Source organism: Pongo abelii, chromosome 12 (genome assembly GCF_028885655.2).
Source record: "Pongo abelii isolate AG06213 chromosome 12, NHGRI_mPonAbe1-v2.0_pri, whole genome shotgun sequence".
Lineage (NCBI taxonomy): Eukaryota > Metazoa > Chordata > Mammalia > Primates > Hominidae > Pongo > Pongo abelii.
The window spans coordinates 126,802,543-126,826,625 of record NC_071997.2 but is presented as its reverse complement, the minus strand read 5'-3'; the positions used below and the strand labels follow the sequence as shown (position 1 = coordinate 126,826,625).

The 24,083-nt window shown below is 36.5% G+C and overlaps 1 long non-coding RNA gene across 1 annotated transcript; it reads right to left on the bottom strand.

The window, feature by feature from the left end:
- Positions 1–2,919: 2,919 nt before the first annotated feature.
- LOC129057606 (uncharacterized) lies at positions 2,920–23,532 on the bottom strand. The gene is made up of 3 exons (XR_008522245.1): positions 23,442–23,532; positions 13,190–13,234; positions 2,920–3,064 (listed from the first exon to the last, which is right to left on the bottom strand). It is a non-coding gene; the product is annotated as an uncharacterized LOC129057606 (long non-coding RNA).
- Positions 23,533–24,083: the final 551 nt, after the last annotated feature.

Sequence of the window (24,083 nt, the reverse complement as noted above, 5' to 3'; positions counted from 1 at the left end):
ATAAGTGTAAACTTCCACACCCATGGTTCTGTGTTTTGCTGTTCCCACTGTGAAAATTGCCTGTCTTTTCTGCTTTCCCGAAATCTGCAAATGTTACATGCCTCTTCCAATACTTGACTCAGTGTCACCTCCTCAAAGGGCCCTTTCCTGACTCACTGACGATAACTAAACACACTTGTTGTGTGTCTCACACACATGTCCCGCATTTCAACCGCAGAGTGCTAAGAGCCCTCTTGTAGTTCACAGCACTGTAAAACCACTGGGTTTAGGCCATTCTCTCTGCTTCTTGTCAAATCTATTAGGTCTTAATATCATTGACAGTGACCATGCTTCTCGTCCACATGTTGGGTTGAAAGAAACTGAGTTACAGTAAAATAAAAACCAAATTTAAAATAGAGTATAATAAGCTAGAAGTAGGTGGTCTAAGAATTACAGCCCCAACCATCCTAGCAGTGGGATGCCAGTGCCCCAGAAAACTGAGAGATGATTCCATCTCCCTGATCCTATGTCTTTAAGGGGCTTTTGCTTCCTTGCACAAGTGCTTTGTGAAGGAGTGATTTAGTTCAGGGCATACATTTTAACAAGTCACTGAGTTCTGTTTTTTATATTTGATTTAGGTATAAACTGTATTCTAATAGCTGCAAGCCCTCTAGAACATAAACTTTGTGTAATTGAAATTTTCTTGGGATCATCGTAATGGCCTAAAGTTATGTAAACATAAGTCCCAGCATTTGACTTCTCTGATACTCTTTTGGCACTTATATTATTATCAGTATCAGAAACATGTGGCTCGATTCCTATGCCTGAAAGTTAACATGGAATGAGACGCTCTGTGGGCAGGGGAGCGAGTACCCAGGAACAGGTAAGAAGCATTAGAGGCATTAGTATAGTATTACTCCCAAATATGGCCAATCCCATGAGGCAGGAATTGTGGTGGCTGGAAAGGGGCTGTGCTACCTTCAGTAGTGCAAAAGCCTCTCTCATGATCCTCCAGAGAGTGTGAAACACTGGTGACTGCCTCAAAAACGATGACCAAAACCATAATGACAAACCCCACTGTGCTTACCTGGTGCCGGCACTGTTCATGGGCTATTTCATACATTCCATTCAATTGGAGAATGCTAGTGTTTCCCTCCATGCTTTCCTTCTGGAAATGGTCAGTCTCAGAAAGGTTAAAGATTATAGCTGCTCTTGCCACAGAGGGGAACATAGATAACTATGTGAGACCATAGATATGTTATTTGATCCATTATAGTGACCATTTTACTGTACATATCTATCTTATAACATCACATTGCATTCCTTATCACATCACATTGCAATTATTTTAAAAAGATAGGTGTGCATGGCACATAATAGGTTAGACGCACAGTAAATGTTTGCTGTTATGAACATTGAGCACAGTTCACATTGCCATTTAAAAAAAAAGAAATTCACCGAAGTCTAAGACTTACAAATAAAAGAGTCAGTGGCTAACCTACTTTTCTGTCAAGTTAGGAGAAATTCCTGGGGCTTCCACATCAATGGGATACCAAGTGTAAAAGAAAGATATAATCTCCTATCTTAGATATTTTTTGTACCTCATCCCTTCAAAGGGTACTTTTGGCTGTTATGTGTGTAACAATATCTATGCAGGACATGTTGAAAAACACCAAATTAACCTGAAGTTCTAATCCTTCTGACCGGCAGTATTAGGGCTCTAGAGACCAAAAAAATGAATCATGGCATAAATGGCAAAAACATGTATCATTCTGTGGAACACAAACTCCCAGGTTTTCAGAAAGGCTGGAAGGCCAGGCAGGGTTGGAGAAGGATGCCACCTATTTTTTAACATACGTCAGCCGTGAATAATCTTGCTCCATATTCTCAATGCCCTGAATTCAGCTTCACTGTTGTTGAGAGCTACACTTTGCCAGATTGCTTTCCCTCCAGAGTTTTGGTCTTAACTTATTTTTGGTTGGACCTTTGTTAACTTTGCTTCCACTGTGATTGCTACAAAAAAGAAACACACACACACACAGTGATACCACCAATAGGAATGATACTAGGTTCTGACATAACCCCTATGAATTGCATTTACATGCATTATCTCTTTGATCCCTAAAAAGTTCTGGGAAGAAACTAGACTGATTACAAATATCTCTGTTTTATAGATGAGGAAACAAAGTCAAAGTTAAGTATATTTACTCAAGTCACACAGTGAGTAGCTGCAAAGCTGGCTTTTTTTAATGTGTTGTGCTTGCAAATCACTGTACCCGCTATCTACTATGGGACATACACCTTTGCTTTGTAATTCTTTATCTAATCGTATCATCATGATTTTTTTTTGATAGTACTTATTCTTTTCCAGAAATATCTTTTTTTTTTTTTTTAGTTTCTTATTGTCTCCTTTCTACCTAGAATGTAAGTTCTATGTTGTTAGAGATGGCAGTAGACACTCAATAACTATTTGCTGAGTAAATGCATGACTAATCACCATGATCTTTACTTTATGTTGACTTCCTCTCCTGAAATTATGCCTGTAGTCCTTACCTCACAGGAGTGAAATTCCCCTTCCTTTCAGACTCTTTAGCAAGCCTTCCAGCTGGCTCCCTGGGTCTCCTCTCTTCCCATTTCTCCATTGCTTAATGGAAACTATGCTTTCCTCATGTCTACTGTAAGGATCAAGGGAGATTATGCACATAGAAGTGGCTTGACACTAAATGCAATATAGACATTTTGGAGAGGAGAGTGACAGTGTCTGAAGGAAACATCTATACACACACAAATATCCATGCACATGCAGACACACACCGTTTTCTTTCACAAATAAACCAGTCAGGCTAAAGCCATACAAAAACATTGGGAAAATCTAATAAAACATAAATATTTAACAAAAAGTCATCCTTGTGTTCCCCCATTAAGTTTAACTTTCTGGATTCTTTTATTGAATATTGACCTGTTCCAGAGTAGCCATCATTTTATTCTATTTTCTTTTGCTTCAGTCTCTAATTGTTTTATGCATACTTTGTCCTTACAAGGTCAGGCTCCAGATGTGATGTTTCTTTGCACGTCCCACATTGCCCTGTGTAGGAATGATCACAAGAAAAATACTCAACAGCGGCTTTCAAGCAGTCCTCTGGGTATCAGAGATATGAACAAATGTGATAGACTGTTTGCAAACATGACAACGTGAATGCCTTCACCCTTGAATCTGGGCTTGATCTATGATTCACTTTGGCCAATAGAGCATTTAAAAGTGATACAGACACTTGAAAAGTATCTTCTATTTGGTCCTGCCTCCTTTTGCTGCATTTGAATCCCTGAGAGCAACTTGGAAGGAAGCTCAGGCTAGCTCATGAAGATGAAGATGAGAGGCCACGTGGACTGGGTTGTTCCTGTTGATGTTGTCCAGACCAAGCTGCCTACAAACCCCAACCATGTGAGCAGGGCCAGGCTGAACCACTCAGTCCACCCCAATCTTTAGCTGCCTACAGAGATAAAGATAAGAATGACTTCCCAACTGACCATGGAAGTGTGGGAAATAACACTTCTGTGCTGTTTTAGTCACTGAGTTTTGGGATGGTTTGCTAGTTAGCAAAAACTAAATGGTAGAGAGACCAGGGAACTAGTACCAAGAAATGCAGGAGGCATGGAAAAGTTGGGGCATCTATCAATTGATTCTATCAGGAAAAAGAGAAATTGTGTTTCTATAGATTAATGTAAAAACATTGGTTTCAAGCAGATTTTAATGAAATAAAAATGATCATACTTTTCCATTTTTTTGTAGTGGTAAAATATATAAGTATTTTATAAACAATGAAGGTTTACGTAATGAAGTCATATTGAAAATCTAGGGTGATTTTAGTATTACTAAAACAAGAACAGCTACTACTATGACTACTTCTACAACTACTGCATTAATAATAAAAATATCATATATGTCTATAAGGATCCACCATTTACAAAGTACTATCATATATGTATTTTATCTTATAGTTTGACAGCGAATCAGTGAACTGGGCAGGACAGGTATTGTCTGTTTTATAAGAAGTGGGTGAGGTATTAAAAATAACCATTTTTTTGAAATCTTGATTTGTTTTATGACATAATAAGAAGACCTACACTGGAATCAGAACTTAGTAATTCAATACTTAGATTTGGCCATTATATGCTGTGTGATATTGGGAGGTTAGATAAGTCTTTCACCATTCTTAAGCCTCAATGGCCTCATAAACAAAATAAGAAACTATGAAAAAAGTACTCCTAATACTCTCTTTCTATTAATCTGTTCTTTCAACTATGAAGAATTGCTACTGAGATGATCATGATCTCTGATAATTATTGCCGAATGGATTCCAGTTTGGACTCCAGGGCTGAGTTCTCTGGATGTGACTTCCTCACTTTTTAATTCTAAGAACCAATTAAATGATGTGGTAATTACTTTGCAAGAAAAGTAACTTGTGTGTAGAAAAAAAAATGTGGCAAAACTCAACCATAAAAAATAGAAATGCTCATTGGGGATGAGATGTGAAATTCTGCTCAATGAAGAAATTAAAAATGGACAGTCCAAGAGCATAGTGGGTTGACAATAATATTTCTTAGTATATACAAGTTTTGTGAATGCTTCAACCAAGAACTTTTAAGGTCTGTATTGCACATGTAAACCTCATGCACTGCAAAATTCTTTCAAAGGGTGGCTGTAACTGATGTAATCTTTTTGCATTTCCGGGGTCAGAGGTGAGTTTCTATAGGTTTGGGTGGAACATTGCATTCTGTGGTATCTGGGACCCCAAGAGTTAGAAAAGCAGGACAGAGCATTATTTGAAGGTAAAAGCCAATGTTAGAAAAACCCAGGAAATACCACACACACAAAGGTATGCAAGGAAAACTCAGGTCAGCTTCTCAGAAACAAGAACGAGGAGCTGCTTAGGTACATCAAGTCAGAAATAAGTGAGAGTTGAGGAGAGAACTCTGGGTTGCATCCATCAGTTTTATGCCATATCTAACCTTTATTCGGTTTCATTGGCTGTGTTAAGGACCATCGGAAGGGTACTGGGCACAGTTTCACTTGAAACAAGAATCATACAGGTAGCCCAAACTGAACCTTTGCTGCTCACAGAGATTCACATTTGCCACTAATGCAATACAAGGGGAGGCTGAAAACTAAACAGTATTATTGATAATGACAGAAAGCTTTTAGCCAGGCTCCCCTATGCAATGATGGATATTGTTTATCATATTTTACTTGTTGCTTTTAAACTTTCCTTGTCAGAATGAATCATGGCTAAGGGGAAGGAGACCAGATTACAGACAATGTAATTTGTCTTGTAGCAATTGCCCTTCATCAAGAGGCATGAACAGAAGTAAGCAGCAGAAACTGGCAGGTTTTCTGGGGTTGGAAATAATTCTCTTGCCAAAATCTGTCATGGGTGCACCTGGATCCATTACAAAACAAAAAACAAAAAAACATGCAATCTGTGATAAGGATGATTTCCTTCCTGCATCAACAGAGTGGTGTTTTGGGTTTGACTCTTGCTATCTGGTAGATTGATAATGGAGATTAATTTACTTATCTCTTAGCTGCATAAATTAGTGTATAGAAAAAACATCCTGCAGCTGCCCAGAATCTGTCATTAAAGATGCCTTAGTCTCCCCTCTTGGGCAATGAAGTATGTGGAAAGACACGTAGCATGATTAGCATATACCTGCTTTTCTCTATCTCTCTTTACTCTCAAAGAATTCCAGTGCAATGGATAGACAAAAAACACATGTATGAACTGTTTAACAGTGATTCAAATTATTGCATTACTTTTTTCTTGTTTTGACTGTAACTAGATCAGGTTTGGCACCATACAGGTAAATTGTGATCATGACAGATTGAATTTGCTTATTATTCCTGGCAGAAATAAAATAATTTAAGAAAACCTTGAGTAACCAATATTGATATTTTGATAAACACTTGACTTACTAATTATGATTCTGAATGTAAGACTAATTCTTAAAACAAGCAATACTAAACAAAACAGAGACAGTGATTTAGGTCTCCGAAATTAACAGAATTAATTACCCACCAGTGGAGAGGGAGGAAGTTCTTTAAGGCACTCATTACATAGTGCTGGTGGCAAATGTGACACAGTCCTCGTGGTGCAACTTCTTTGTGAAATGAATTTTAAAAATTTATAGACTGTTTTGCCAGTTGCGTTACTTCTGTCACATGTTCTTGCTTAACACAAGCTGCTTAACCACAGTCCTGACATGTTCATCCGAACAACAATGTACCCCATCCTCACAAGGAGGGAGTGGATCAGAAGGCAATCCTCCAAGCCCTTCACTGCAAGTTTGCACTGTCCATTCAGGGTCGGACCTTCAGGACCCTGGGCTTAGTTCACATTTATAAGCCTTGGTTACCTCAGCATGAACCCAAAAGTACACCACTAAATCACAAGGCATTGTGGAGAATAAATGAATTAGTGCATGTAAAGTACTTAGTATAGTCCCTGGCGCAGGGTGAATCATCAATAAATGTAAGTTCTTTTGATCACTGTTGTTACGCATAAGTAGTTGTGATGTAATAAGGATTATAAATACTTTTTACTAAGAAACAAACAAAAAAATAGGTAGAAAGATACAATTTGAATCGGAACCATGGGAATGAATGAGAGGGGGCTGTAATTAAATACAGAAGTGCAGAATGAATAGAAAAGTAGGAAGTAGGAGAGAATTCAGGTTGGTGTAAAAATGAGTAGAGAATAGAAGAAGGAGAATAAACGGCATGTATTGAAGAAACTGGGGCCTGCTTAATGGAAAGAATGATTCAGTTTTTGTTTCATTCATTGCCTAGACAGATGGCCACCTATCAGAGTGATCCTCTAAGTCTCTTCCCACTCCTTACTCATTCTTCCCTGCAAAGAAGAACTCAGTTAATCTTAATTGGTTGGCTGATAACAGGTTTGGGTCCTCTTTTCTTAATTGGTGAGAATCACTCTATAAAGGTTTAAGCACTGAAGAGCTTAGACTCTTCCTCTAGTTCCTTCTGAGATAGGGGGAGACATTCTTCCTTCATATGGGTGTCTACTCTGTGGATCTAAACCTTCCCACTGAGTTTGCCTATTGGGCAATTCGAAGATCTGAATTTAACTCAGGGGAGGGGCATCAGGCAGGTAGTGCCAGCAAGCCCTTATCGTTATATGTTAACCAAATCTTCCCACCTAGCCTTCATTGGTAATAAATCCTTTCAACTGTCTAATTCCTGTATCTGTCCTTTATTTGGGTGCACATGGGGCTGTGAGTTGGGATGTTAAAGACTAACGAGGCCATATAGAATCCAGGGAAGAATGAGAACAGTGGGGCAGTGTCACTCATGTATGCTGAACTATTCAATAGAATTCACATTGATGGTCTTGTTTTACCCTCACAATAGGCCTATTTATTCACGGGAGAATCTGACACTCTGAGCTCAACTAAGTCATAGAGTTTACAGGCATTAAAACAAGGTTTGAGTCTAGAGGTTTCTGAGCTCAACTCTGTGCTTTTTCTGCTACACATCACCTTTAATGTTAAATTAAGAATATTAAACTTGATGTTTATTTTTTCTAATTATAAGCATTTGTGTGTGTGACTATATTTCCAATTTCCAGCTAGATTTAAAACTAAACTCAACATCAGGAAAAGGGATAATAGTATCTGTCTATTCCTTTTCTTAGAAAGCATAGAGTTGTTCATGTACCTGAGCTTCTGCAAATACTCATTTTTAGTATATTTATAGGTTATAGATGATTATTTTACATATATGTTAGGGATTTAATAAAATCATGTTTTACAAACTCCAAGATTAGTGTCAAAAATAAAACTGAAGCCCAAACTAGGAATCCCAGAATTGAATTTGCGCCAGAAACAAAAAAGGAGCTTAGATGGATCAATCTGGATTTCTTCAACATCAACCTCCTAAAATCTACTCATCATGGGAAGATGTCTAGAAGATCAAACTCTTGTCAAATATAGTAAGTGTTGAGTAAGGGAAGCCAGCATTACTATGTTTAACAACAATGCTGGTCTCTTGCAAACAAGTCCACCTTGCAATGCTGTTTGGAAAATTACTTTTACCATGAATTAGATTTTTATTCTTTCTTTATCTCCCATTCCAAGGCACTACCATATTGGAGACAAGTATATTAAGTATGAATCATCTGGGCATACAGTAATCACCGCAATATGTTGGTGGAGTTTAATGACTGATTAGCTATTTGGCTAAAAAGTCATCCTCTTTCTAAAGATTTGTCTTTTGTTTGTAAAATGTTTTTCTGTGTGTTTTCCAAATAATTTCAATTAGCCCAGCTATACAATTTAATCTTATATGAACCTTATGTGATAGATTCTCTAGCCCCCTACTTATGCACCCCGTTGAATTTCGTGTTTATTTCTTGCTGGTATGCATACAGGGGCATAAATATTTGCTGTGTCACTACCCTCAAAATACTATCCATGTACCATCTCAGTAGTTCTAAAACTCTACTTGTTCATCCCTCTGTATGAATGTATTAGTGTGTTCATTCCTTTTTTAAAAATGAATCAGTATAAATGCTCCTGTCACCTATGGTTTACCAGATACCATTGTTGTGTCTGGTTACCTCTCTGGCTTCTAATTCATTTCTTTTTCTTCATATTACTGCATTTCATAGTATCATCACTCAATAGTGAACCTAGTTATATATGTTGTGGAATCAGTTGTCCCAGTAACTGTACTAAGTCTTAAGAACTTACCTTATGTGATCAATGTTGCCAATTTGGTTTTTTTGTTTTTTTGTTTTTGCCTTAATAAACAGGCTTATTTTAAGTTTAACTGACGTGAAGTAACAAGCATCTATCAGGGAGACATTCTCACTAGTTGGGTTACATACAACCATAACTATAAAAACAGCAACAAAATAATACCCTATTTTTCAGCAAAGGGTAAGAAGTAAAATGTAGAAAATATTTCTAAGTTCAGAGAATGTGCTTTTCCTCCAACCTAAGTTACATCTGTTCCAACATGTCTTTCTGCATGATGGTAGAGGGCTGTATGAAGTGGAAGGACATCAAGGAGTTGCTTCTACTCTCACTCTTCCTTCTTGACTGCCCAGGAATGGGCTACCACTGGGAAATTTGACCCGTGAGGATACTTAAAGAGGTCAAATCTTTTTTTTTTTTTCCTACATAACTTAATCTTATAAAAGCTACAAATACAAAAGTTACAAAGATAAATTTATTTAAGTCAATTCTTCCTTATATCTCTTCCTCCATTTTTTTCTCTTTATTTTTTCCTCCGTCCCTTCCTTCTTCTTTTCTCTATAACAAGAAATGTCAGATATTGTCTTACAGTCATTGTTGTCATTATTACTAGTTCTCAGTCTACTTAGTGGAGAACATCACTCACTTGGAGGAAGTTTCAATAAATAAAATAAAAAATAAATCCACATTTGGCAGTGATCTTCTCAGATTTCAAAAGTAAAATGACACCTCAATGAGTTTTAAATCAATTTTTCTCTCTATAATATTTGCCCTATTGAAAGTTCATCATGATAAAATAGATTATATGTTTTAGATAATATACTTGTGTTCAATTCGTCAGACATTAAATTGATGAAAACTGTTGTTCTGACATAATATATATTTCTGATTATATATGAAAGTAAAATTTAAAACAAGTTGTTCTAAATATTAAGTCCTAGTAAGTGAGAAAAATCCCATTCACTTCTCAGTGTGAATTATCATGAACTGGACTCAAGTATATGAAAATGTGTAATATGATTGAGTTAATATTGCCAATTAGTGGGGAAAGCATGATCTATTCAGTAATTTGTAAGACAAATGGTTATCCAAAGAAAATATAACACTTCATATGATTTGAATTTGTGTCCCCACCCAAATCTCATGTAGAATTCTAATCCCCATTGTTGGAGGAGGGGCCTGTTGGGAGGTGATTAGATTATGTGAGCCTATTTTCTCCCTTGCTATTCTCATGATAGAGAGTGAGTTCTCCTGAAATATGATTGTTTAAAAGTATGTAACACCTCCTGCATCACTCTCTCTTCCTCCTTCTCTGGCTATGTCAGTTGTGCCTGCTTCCCCTTTGCCTTTCAACATAAAAGTTTCCTGAGGCCACCCAGCCATGCTTCTTGTATAGCCTGCAAAACTGTGAGCCAACAAACCTCTTTTCTTTATAAATTACCTAGTCTCAGATAGTTCTTCATAGCAATGTGAGAACAGACTAATACAGAAAATCAGTACCAGAAGTGGAGAATTGCTATAAAGATTCCTGGAAATGGGAAAGCGACTTTGGAACTGAGTAATGCTCAGATGTTGGAAGATTTTGGAGGCCTCCAAAGAAGATGAAAGATAAGGGCTGGATGTTAAACATGAAATCAAAAGAGATTATTTTGGAGGTTTAAGATTTAATGACTGCCCTATTGGGCTTCACAATTGCTTGGGGCCTGTAACTCCTTTGTTTTGTCTGATTATTCTCTTTTGGAATGGGTATATTTACCTAATTTTTGTACCTTGATTGTATCTTGGAAATATCTAACTTGTTTTCTATTTTACAGGCTCATAGGCAGAAGTGACTTGCCTTGTCTCAGATGAGACTTTGGACTTGGATTTTTGAGGTAATGCTGAAATGAGCTAAGACTTGGGGGACTGTTGAGAAGGGATTATTGTATTTTGCAATGTGAGAAGAACATAAGATTTGGGAGGGGTCGGGGCAGAGTGACGTGGTTTAGATTTTTGTCCCCACGAAATCTCATGTCAAATTGTAATCCTCAATGTTGGACAAGGATCCTGGTGGGAGGTGATTGAATCATGGGGGATAATTACCACTTTGCTGTTATTATAATAGTGAGTGAGTTCTCATGAGGTCTAGTTGTTTAAAAGTGTGGAAAACCTCCCCCTTTGCTCTCTCTTACTCCTTCTCTGGCCATGTAAGATGTTGTTGCTTCCACTTCACCTTCTGCCATGATTGTAAGTAAGCTGGAGTACTTACATTAATTACACATAAATCAGAATTCAGAACAAGAGAAATGATGAGGAATAAAAAAGAGTTTAAAAATGTTGAGAGATATATTCTCCAAGAACACCTTACATTTCTTAATGTGTATAAACCTTATAACAGAGTCAAATGACATGAGGTAAAAACTAATACAAATCTAAGGCAGTTCTTCAACTTGAAACAAAAGGAAAATAAACAGCACCATGAAAACATATGAAACATTAAAACATATGAAAGTATAAAACTCACTGTAAAGGTAAATATATTAACAAATAAAAATACTATAATACTGTCATGGTGGTAGGTAAATCAGTTTTGATTCCTGTCCAAAAGTTAAAAGACAGAAGTAATAAAATAGACATAATTATAAAAATGGTATAACTGATTTTTAAAGTGATAAATTTAAACACATATTGGATGGTTATAGCATATAGATAAGTGAAATGAATTATACAAATGTCATCAGAAAATGTTGGAACTACTCAGTTACAAGGTATCTGCATATCACATAAAGTGGTATAGCGTTATTTAAAGATGGACTTAGATTAGTAGAAAATGTATATGTGAACTCTAAGGCAACAACCGAAAACATTTTTGAAAAGAATAATTGTTATGCTGAGAAAGAAGAAAAAATGGAATCATAAATGCTCTACTAAAATCATAGAAGTCAAAAAAGAGGAAACAATAAAAAGTATAAGAAAGAGAAAACAGTTATAAAATTGCAATTATTAACTATATCAGTAATCTCTATAAATGTAAATTGTATAAACTCAATTAAAAGACTGAATAATCAAAGATGGAAACAGGAGCCAACAATAGTTGTCTTCAAGAAACCTATTTTTAATATAAAAACTCATCATAAAAGTAAAAAGGTGGAGAAAGATATCAAAAGTAAGCTGGAGTACTTACATTAATTACACATAAATCAGAATTCAGAACAAGAGAAATGATGAGGAATAAAAAAGGGTTTAAAAACGTTGACAGATATATTCTCCAAGAACACCTTACATTTCTTAATGTGTATAAACCTAACAACAGAGTCAAACGACATGAGGTAAAAACTAATACAACTACAAGAAAAATATACCATGCTTAAATGAATCAAAAGTATGTTCTCAGAACAAAATATGTTTTCCAAATTAAACTAGAAATCAAAACAGAGAGGTAGCTGGGAAATTCCAAAATATTGGAGATTAGACAGCATATTTATAAATAACATGCCAAAGTTTTAAATGTTTTGAAAAAAAGAAAATAAAAATAAAACATCAAAATTTGTGTGATGCACAAAAGTACCCAGTGTATTTATGTTTTTAAATATATATTAGAAAAGAAGAAAAATGTAAAATTATCAAAGTACCCTTCTACCTTATGTAACTAGGATTAAAGAAATTTAAGCCTAAAGTAAACAAAAGAAAAGAAATAAAATTAGAGCATAAATCAACAGTGAACTTGTTGAAATTGTGACATCAATAACATGAGAACAAGAAAATAAGTACAACTCAAAAGCCTACTCTCTGAAAAAAAATTAATGAAATTCGTTGTTCTATAACTTGGCTAATCAAGAAAAGAAAATGGAAGACAGTAATTACCAATATCACAAATGAAAGCGGTGTCATTACTGCTGAACATATGGTGTCATATTATAATAAAAGAATACTATGAACAACTAAACATCAGCAAATTGTATAAGTTAGAAGAAATTGACAGATACCAAGCATCAACATTTATACAAGGAGAAATAGATAATCTGAATAGACTTATATCTCTATTAAAGCAATTGAATTAATAAGTAATAATTTTCCCCCAATGAAAGCACTCAGCCTAGATGGTTTTCCTGGTGAATTCTACCAAATACTTTAAAAAGAATGATATCAATTGTCCACAATATGTTTCAAAACATGAAAGCAGATGGAGCACTTTCTAACTCATTTTATGAATCCAACCTTCCCTAATACCAAAACTAAATAAAGGTAGTACAAGAAGGGAAAACAGTTCAGAAATACATCTTATGAAAATACTAGGGGGTCCTGGAACCAATCCCTCTAGATATATTTCTTTAGTGTATGTCACTTCTTTCTAAAGGAAAGAGTGGGGCAACTTTACAGGTGAGAAGCCTGACAAACACCACCTCAATCAAGTGATCAAACTCAAATATCATTGATGAAAAGTAGTGTTAGTGGTACGTACCCTTGATATGATGTGACAATGATGACACTTTACCTCCATGGTCTTCTGTACAAAACAAAAAATCACAATCCAATCATTAAAAATATATTTACATAAGTTAAGCCATTGTGGAAGACAGTGTGGTGATTCCTCAAGGATCTAGAACTAGAAATACCATTTGACCCAGCCATCCCATTACTGGGTATATACCCAAAGGATTATAAATTATGGTGCTATAAAGACACATGCACATGTATGTTTATTGGGGCACTATTCACAATAGCAAAGACTTGGAACCAATCCAAATGTCCATCAATGATAGACTGGATTAAGAAAATGTGGCACATATACACCATGGAATACTATGCAGCCATAAAAAAGGATGAGTTCATGTCCTTTGTAGGGACATGGATGAAGCTGGAAACCATCATTCTGAGCAAACTATGGCAAGGACAGAAAACCAAACACCGCATGTTCTCACTCATAGGTGGGAATTGAACAATGAGAATACTTGGACACAGGAAGGGGAACATCACACACTAGGGCCTATCGTAGGGTAGCGGGAGGGGAGAGGGATAGCATTAGGAGATATACCTAATGTAAATGACGAGTTAATGAGTGCAGCACACCAATATGGCACATATATGCATATGTAACAAACCTGCACGTTGTGCACATGTACCCTAGAACTTAAAGTATAATTTTAAAAAAAAGAAGAAAAATAAATAAATAAATAAATATATTTACATATTAGACAAATCCCAAGTGAGGGACGTTCTTCAAAATGCCTGTCTAACCCTCCTCAAAACTGTCAGGGTCATCAAAAACAAAAAAATTCTGAGAAACTGACAGACAAGAGGTGCCTAAGGAGACATGATGATTAAGTGTAATTGGTATCCTGTATAGGATAGTGAGACAGAAAAAGGATATTAGGCAAAAATTAAGGGGAACTGATTAAGAATGGATTTTGGTTAATAAATATGTGTCAGTTTTGATTCATTAAATATAACAACTGTACCATGATTGATGTGGAGTATAAGGGAAACGTTACAAGGTATATAGAAACTCTGCATTTTTATTGCAATTCTTCTGTGAATCTAAAACTGGTCTAAAACAAAATTTATTTAAAAATAATTTTTAAAAAGGAGAACTGCTGAATATAATGAATTGAGATAGGAAATTTATACAAATGTTACCCTAGTAGATGATTAAAGTACCCTCTTCACCTACGTGATATTTTAATAAAAGCATTTTTCCCATGGAATATTCATAATAGCAGTCAGCATCTTTCCTGAGAACTTTAACAGCTGTGTCTTACTGAGAAGCATTGGAGGCTTTCTGTAACTTACAGAAATTCTCGTGTGTATTGATGGGGAATTAAAATGAACCAAGTGTAGAGTAACAGAAGTGTCAGGGAGGATTTGACCGGACTCCAACTTCTGGAAGACATTCCAAACATTCAACTGATGGCTTGCTGTCCATCGTACAAGGTTGCTTCACAATATCTTTTCTTCTGAAAAGTTGCAGGACAGTAATGGGCAAAGGCAATCTGTCCTGCTACTAAATAGGAGTTATCAATTTATTGCATTAACTTGCCTGTTTCTTAGAAAGTCCTTCTTTGCCCTCATCTTTCTTCCTTTCCCTTTCTGCCTAGTTCCCTCTTTTCTTCCTTCCTTCCTTCCATCTATCCCTCCCTCCTTTCTTTCTTTTCTTTTCCTTTCCTTCCCTTTCATTTCCTTTCTCTTCCCTTTCCTTCCTTTCCCTTCCCTTCTCTCTCCCTCCCTCCCTTCCTTCTTTCCTTCCTTCCTTCCTCCCTCCCTCCCTCTTCTCTTCTCTTCTTTCCTCTCCTCTCCTCTGCCCTTCCTTCTTTCCTTCCTTCTTCTCTTTTTCTTTCTTTCTCTCTTTCTTTCTTTCTCTTTCTTTCTTTCTTTCTTTCTCCTTCCTTCCTTTCTTCCTTCCTTCCTTCTTCCTTTCTGTCTTTTTCTTCTTTTCTTTCTGTCTTCCCATTAAAATCACTGATTTCTCCACCACACAGAAGCAGGTAATGTGTGTAAATGGTTATCATCTACTTAGACCAAGAATGCCAAGAAAATACAGAATTAGATTTAAAAGGTACAGAAATACGTTTTAATTCAATATATTTATTGCAAATTTTAAAATAACTAAGAATAAAATTGGAATGTTCCTAACACAAGCAAATGCTAAATGCTTGAAATGCTGGATACGCCAATTACCCTTTGATGATTACATTACCCATTGTATGACTATCAAAACATTACATTTACCACATAAATACATATAGCTATTATGTGCCTATAATAATTAAAAATTAAAAATAAATGAATAAACAAACCAATAAAAAGGAAACAAAGAATAGCTGTTTCACTTTTCATCTCCAGTGTAAGCCTGGGCCTGGAATGGTACAGAAAACAGAAAGCCTCTGCACTCCGCTTATAGAAAAATTATGTAACTTGATTACAAAGATTAGTTATAAAATTCTGGAAATTGGCCGGGGGCGGTGGCTCACTTTTGTAATTCCAGCACTTTGGGAGGCTGAGGTGGGTGGATCACCTAAGGTCAGGAGTTCAGGACCAGCCTGGCCAAAATGGTGAAACCTCATCTCTACTAAAAATACAAAAATTAGCTGAGCATAGTGGCAGGTGCCTCTAATCCCAGCCACTCGGGAGGCTGAAGCAGGAGAATCACTTGAACCCAGGAGGCGGAGGTTGCAGTGAGCCGAGAGCGCCCGTTGCACTCCAGCCTGAGCAAAACTTCATCTGAAAAATAAAAAATATACAAAAGTAAAATAAAATAAAATTCTGAAAATTCCCAAGTGAGTAACACAAGATTTTACAAATACATTCTTAAATTGAAGTTTTGATTATATTAATGTGAATAATTCCCATTTGTGTAGCGCTCCCCTTTCACTCTCACATTCACAGGACTTTCATGTATTATCACATGTGATCCTCACCTCTGGGCCAAGGAAATGTGACTACTTTTGGCATGATCTACCTAGATCATAGATCTTAGACGAAGTCTATCTCTCTTCCTTATGCACCTAATAATGATGCAATATTTCTCATTTTTTCTGATTTTGCCCAATTCATATGACCCCCAAAATAAAATATTTATTCTTTATGGCTTCCAACTGATAAAATTGCACATAAATTGCTTTGGATCTTGACTTTTGGAAACTAATTTGTCTGCATGATTGCAATAGGTTTACATATTTATTTGATATTAGCATATTTATCAATGTTGTAGCTGATAATTAATCTACTTTTTATTATTTCAGTATTTTCAATGAACCATATAATTTTTCTTCAGTTAAAATAACTGATAACCTTTCCCTTGACCTTTTACAGTTTTTATGTAAATCTCTTCTTCCTTCATAATAAAGGAAACAATAATACTATTACTTCTGTAATTTACTATGAATTATTTAACTGAAGAATTACCGTCAGAAGCACAGTAGAAAACATGGTGCGTACACTTCACAAAGAGGTGGGTCAAGCCACCATCACACACACTTAATCATTAATTTTAATAAGCTGAAGGGGTGAAGAGGGCAGCATGAGAAGGACATGTCTACATTTTCCAACAATCATGGGAGGCATGAGGGATTTTTTACTCACACCCCCTCATCCATCTCAGAGGCTCAATCAATATCAGGGGATTCTTCATCATCATTAATTGATTCAAAGAAAAGTCTCTGCTTCTAGTTTACATAACAAAACAGCCAGAGCCTGCATTGTGGAAAGGGTCTTAGCAATGTTATAAATTTTTGGGTTAGAGAAATTGAGAAGTTTAACTAAAAGAATTGGTCTCAGAAGCCCCACTCCTACTTAAAAGCATTACCCTGAGGATTACTGCCCTCGTTGGTTGATGTTTAATGTGTCATTTTAGAATCAATGGATGAAATTTGAGCTGGAAGGCACACAGGGCTGCATGTAGGGGAGGGGCAGTGAGGCACAGAGGAGGAATTGCTGGGAGTCAGCACATGTAGCTCGACATTGCATGGCCAGCTCTGTCATTAGGAAGCATCCGCAGGTGTCACAAGTGTGTCACGTGGCGAGATGTCTTAGTTTTATCTGTAGAAGTTGGGGTAATGATACTATATCAGCCAGGATTCTCTAGGGAAACAGAACCAACAAGAGATTTTATATGTAAATGAGATCTATTATAGGGATTGGCTCAAATGGAGGCGGAGAAGTCCCATAATCTGCTGTCTGCAAGCTTGCTGGAGAGCCAGGAAGTGGATGGTGAATTTAGTTTGAGTCTGAAGGCCTGAGTATAAGGGGGACAGATATTCCAGTCCAGGAGTAGATGAATGGCTCAGCTTATGCAAAGGGAGCAAAGTCACTCTTTCTCTGCCTTTCTGTTCTATTCAGATCCTCAATGGATTAGATGATGCCCACACACATTGGAGAGGGCCACCTGCTTGACTCAGTTCACTAATTACAATACTAATCTCTGCTGGAGGCACCTTGACAGACACACCCAGAAATACTGTTTTACCTGCTACATGGGCACCCCTTAGCCCAGACAAGTTAACACATAAAATTAACCATCACAAATGCGCATTCTACTTATGCTACAGAATTGTTGAGATGATAAAATAAGCAGTAAATAAATAAGTGCTTTTCAACATGCAAAGTGTTGGGCACTATAAAGCCTGAGCTCATTTAGAGAGGTGTGGAGGATGAAGAACAAGCACCTAAGTCAGGAATTCAGTAAGACCACATGTTCCAGGCCTGGCCCCGGTAAAGATTGACTGTGTGGTCTTAGCAAGCCAATTATCTGGAAAGAACGATAGGAAATGAGGTTGGACCAATAAAGGCACTTTGATTTGACCCATTAACTAGTTTTACCAACATTGCAAAGTCACAGTGACAAATGTCAGGAATGATATCTTCAAAACATAGCTTTTAACTATTCTGTGTAAATTGAAGGTGTATCTTTTTACATAAAGTTATATGTACAAATTTTATTCACTTAATTTTATAGAATTTTGAAAAGCACTTTAGTTTCACAGACATTTACTACAGAATACTTACTGTTGGCTAGTAAAGATGACATTAACACCATTGGAGATTTTCTTTGTATTACCTTGAAATAAAATTTTTTGCAAAGGTATAACAGACTAAAAGGTTAACTATAAATCTTCATTGTCAAGCTTATGAAAGAGTATTGAGAGAAACTGTAAAATTTAAGATCAAATGAGATTTTTAAAGCATACGCAATTATTGCCTGAACATGTATACCTGGAATAATTATCCTTCTGAAAATTCAGAAAGACACATTAATAAATTTAAAAATAAACCAAATTAAAGTATATGTGTGTGCATTACTTCTGCATTTCTTCCTTGAGCTTCTTTTGTGGACGAGTTAAGTTTATTGAAATTTTAATATTTTACTTGGCCATAAATCCTCATATATTTTCTGTGTTTTTTTATACTTAGGTATGTCTAGTGAATCAACATGGGCTAGCTGCTGTGGCCAGTAATCCCCAAATTTCACAAGTTCAACAAAAAGAAGTTTTATTTATTTCTCACTTTATATATAGTCCAATGTGGGTTGGGGAGAGTGGCTACTCCACAGTCATCCATGGACCTAGGATTGCTTCCACATCCCCTGGGAGTCAGGCTTCCCCTCAGGATCCACCACACTTGGACTGCAGTTGGGGAAAGGGAAAGAGTGGGAGGAAGCACCGGAAGGTTTACCGCCCAGCCTGAAAATGATTGTCTATCTAGAGTGATCATATAATTTGTCATCCAAACTGGGACACTTCTGAGAGCTAAAAGGCACAGTGCTCATAATAATGCCGGGAACACAGGCATGAATCAGGACTGCTCTGGACACACTGAAATGCATGTAAAACAATTCTATCTACGTCCTGTCATCATAATGCGGTCTTGTGGCCTCTGAGCTGCAAGAGGTAATGGAAAATGTAATCCAACTATGAGACTAGGAGGAAAACAATATGAGATTTGGCCAATACCGCAATGTCTCTGACTCGTGTATCTTGGTGTATCAGTCTGCTAGTATTTTAGCACCTTCTGAGGCCACAGGATTAGAAAGAAGCCAAGCCCCATGTAGGAAGAAAATAAAGTAACATTTGTTGGGTGTATACAAGGTGGGCTAAACAATTTTGCAGTGTCATTTAATTCTCAGAAGAAATTTTGGGGTTCTTATCATCATCATCATCATCAATAATTCATTTTTAAGGATGAAAATATTAAAGCTACAAAAGATCATGTATCTTTCCATGACAGCCAGTAAATGGAGGAGCAGAGATTCAAAGCCAGATTCAGCTACATGCAACTCCTGCCGTTTCCATTGTCCTAATATTGTTCAAAGAAATACACAGAAGTACAAAATGGCCTTCGCTCTCCAGGCACTTACAATGTATTTAATAAATGAACAAATATTTTTATGCCATTGCTTATTAATTCTTGTACTGTTGCTGATGAAGGAGTAGATACGGAGGATCACTAGTAAACTATTACTTTAAGAATCATGGTTACTGTCTTCATAGAGTTTATAGACTGGAGGAGAGTCATTAATCAAATAATCACATGGATAATGTAAAATTTCAACTGTGAGAGCCCACGAAGGAGATGAAAGCATATTCTATGAGAGTTGACAAGATGTGGCTTATTCTATACAGACTTGTAATTTTTCATTTCCTCCCAGTTTTTATGTTTCTGTCACATAAACAAAATGTATTTTCAGAGCCTGGAGGCAAAGGAGGGATCTTGAATCACAGACAATAGTCAGTTGGCCTGAGATTGCTGTGTATTTTTCAGGAAGAACTGACTCTGACACCTGAGAAGGGCAAACACAGATTATTACTTCCTTCCATGCTCTTGGCAGTGCAGGTTCCTATTCTGGGCCTTTGGGGTCATACTGCAGGTCTAGTTACTATTTTCCAGAAATGCGTTCCTAGCTAAGCATCTACTAAGCCTAACAGGGAGAAGAAAACATGTAAGCCAACCAGTCAAACAAAAAACACAAAACAAAAACACCTTCTCCATAGGACTATGTGATCTGCAAACAAAGGCCTGAAATTGTAAGATGTAAGTCAATTTTTCATCATCAGTATTAGTGTGGAGGAAAGCTACCTAGATAAACTATGTTTTGGCCTGCTAGATGTTTCATGCAGGGAATAGAGAAATCAGAAGAATATAATTCAGAATATCTATTTCTGGATTACATTTTCCTAAGAAAATTATTTAGCCTCTCTGGTCCTCAGTTTCCTGATTTGTGGGAAAAAAAATAATGACTATGAATAGTCTTTATTTACCATGAGGCCATTTCCACAGGTAACTCATTTAATCATTCCCCAAAATCCGTATCCAACCACTGTTATGTAGATAAACAAACTGAGGTGCAGAGAGGCTGGGTAATTTTCCTAGAGTTGTAAATTAGAATATGATAATGATAGGCTACAAATTCAATTATATATAAGCTCTATATAGCTATAAAACCATGTGTTTCTAATTTTTCTCCAAAAAGAAAATTAACAGTTAAAAAAGTTTATGGTGGCCAGGTGTGGTGGCTCACGCCTGTAAGCCCAGCACCTTGGGAGGCCAAGGCCGGTGGATCACAAGGGCAGGAGATCGAGACCATCCTGGCTAACATGGTGAAACCCTGTCTCTACTAAAAATACAAAAAATTAGCCTGGCGTGGTGGTGGGCGCCTGTAGTCCCAGCTACTCGGGAAGCTGAGGCAGGAGAATGGCATGAACCCGGGAGGCAGAGCTGGCAGTGAGCCAAGATAGCGCCACTACACTCCAGTCTGGACAACAGAGTGAGACTCCGTCTCAAAAAAAAAAAAGTTTATGGTATAAGTTTATGATATGTACCTATATAAATATATGTAAATAATATTTACTTTCTTTCACAGATTTTTAGAAAGTTTGTGGAAACATGAAGTATGTTTCTTACTCATATACACAGCTTCAAATGTATTTTCTCATGTATCAAAAATAAGAAATCCAACTCAGTTGCCAAGGTTCATGGCTGTAATCCCTGTGCTTTGGGTGGTTGAGGCAAGAGGATCGCTGGAAGCAAGGAGTTTGAGACCAGCCTGGGTAACATCATGAGACCTTGTCTCTACAAACAAAAAAGAAAAGTTAAGCTCACAGAAGTAGAGAGTAATATGGTGGTCACCAGGGGTTGTGGGCAGGGCAGGGATTAGGAGATCCATGTTAAAGTACACAAAATTTAAGTTAGGTAAAAAGAATAAGTTCTAGAAACCTATTGTACAACACAGTGGCTGTAGTTAATACAATATATTCTATACTTGAAAATTGCTAAAAGAGTATATTTTCAGTGTTTTAATCACAAAAAGTAAGTATATGGAGTAAGATTGATATCAATTAGCTTGATTTAGCTATTCTACAACGTGCACATATATCAAAACTGCCTGATGTGCATGAGAAATATATACATTTTTGTCAATTAAAAATAAATAATGGTAATAAAATAGAAGCATATTGGAGAGTATGCTGACAATGGCATCCTGCTGGTAGAAGTCTAAACTAGAAAAATTGTTGTAGAAGTAATTTAGGATTTTATGTTCACAGTCTTAAATACTGATATTTTTGGAGATATCAGAAAAAAATTAATATTTCAATTAAAGAATAATGATTTTAAAAGTTATCTTTAGCCAAAGGGTGCAATAGTACACAGTCTCTGAATACAATGTTCATTAACAATTTGTAAACTAAGAATTGTTCACAATATAATGCCATATTAAAAATGCATGGCACAAAAATGATACGTTCAGCATGAGATAACCATCAGATATATGTTAATATGATGAGAGACAGAGATAGAGACTAGATCTAACTATATAAAAATGTTAACAGTAGTTTTCTTCTGATTATAAAATGTAAAGTTTTCTTTCTTAAAATAGTTTGGATTGTCAAAAATTTCTATTATTTATTTTTACAATGAGAAAAAATAAGCTATATTTATAATGAGATAAAATAGAATATAATCATTTTAATATGTATTAGATTAAAATGTGCTCATAAACCTTAATGGTTTCAAGTAGCATCTTGAGTTTTTATTCCATCCACCCTCATCTTTCCACTGTGCCTTCAATGGGCCAACGCTCTGGCTCTGATAACATCCATGTCAGAAGCAGCTATGCAGCAGTCAGAAGCCCAGGAACCACGATTCGTATCTGAGCTAATAATTGTGGACGATTAGGGGGCTTCCTTTATTTTATTACCTTCTGCTCAGATTCTGGCCTATTTCCCACTGGGGATTACCGCGGATAAAGGACCTTAATTCTTGTTTTCTAAGTATTTGTGTGAACATTCTCTGAACTTGAACTGTCTGGCTGCCCGGGAACCTGCCAGGAGAGCCCAGGGCCTTCGGTGCTGTTCTGCAGGGCACAGACTGCTCTGCTCTTCTTTGCTCAGGGCTGGGCCTGGCAAAGACCTCACAGAGAGAGGGGAGTCAGGAGAGACCTGTTCTCCTGGGTGCACTGATTCCTTCCCAGGGAAACAGGAAGTTTTTCTCGTTCCCTCTTGCAGCTGACCAGAGTTGCCCTGGGTGAGGGCGAGGTGCCTCTGCCAATATCTATTTGTATTTTTGACCCCAACAAATCACAAAACTGCTTTTGTTTTGAACAGCTACAATGATGGCAAATAACTTCATTTCCTACCCTTTTCTATATTTATACACACAGACACAGACACGCAGACACACACACACACACACACACACACACACACACATATCTATCCCAGCAGTTTAAATACTATTTTAGCAAGGGACAGAAGATGGGAAGTAGACTGGGGAGATGTTGGTCAAAGGATACAGAATTTCAGTTACACAAAAGAAATAATTTCAAGAGATTCATTGTACAACATGGTGACTATAGTTAATAATAGTGTGTTGGATACATGAAAATTGCTGAGAGTCAATTTTGTGTTCTTACCACAAAAAGACAAGCGTGTGAGGTAATGAATATGTTAATGAGCTTGATTTAGCCATTCAACAATGTATGCATATATCAAAACATCATGTATACCACAAATATAAACAATTTGTACTTGTCAATTACAAATTAGTAAATAAAACAATGCTATTTCAGAAAAAAACAGCCAAAATATCTGACAATATAAGCACACCCTGCATGTGTACACATGGCTTTGTGTGTGGAGTACGTCCAATTTCAATAATGTTACTTTGAGGTTAGTGGCAGAAAGAGAGGAAGAAGGCAAATCCACAGACAAATAGAAAATTCTTACCATATCCTTAAGATTTCTTTGTAGTAGTCAAAATCCAAGGATAAAAAGAGGATAAAGAATTCTGCCTGGCTGAGGGATTCTGTCTCATTTTCAATCTGCTTAATGGACCGTGCAGGTATAGTCTGAAAGATGTCATTGCAAAGGAACATGTGACCAGTGAAAGGGCCTTGGCCTTTTTTTGCCATTGCTATTAGAGCCAAAATCTACCACTGCTAGGCATTATCATTGGCTCCCTCAACCATGGAACATTCCTGATCCATTGCAACTCTAAGTCTCATTAAATACACATTGCAAAAACCCTCTGACCTCTGTAACAGGGAAATGGCTAAAAAGAAGAAGCAGTATTGGAAGTCCCGCTATTTCTAATACTATTAATTTAATGCATTCACCAGAGAAAACAATCAATAAATTGAAGTGTATCAGAAGTAGTGAAGTGTAACTAGAACAGATTCTATATTTGATGACAGGTGGCAAAGTGTAGAGTTTCATGAGTGTCTGTGAGCCAAATCCTTCTGCAGAACTTTCCCTTTGCATGTGTCTTTTTGTGTCACATTTAAAAATACCACGGCGTGTGGACAATGTATATCAGCTTCATATCTGTATTGATTTTTTTATTCTTTCTGAATTGAATGTGAATATAAA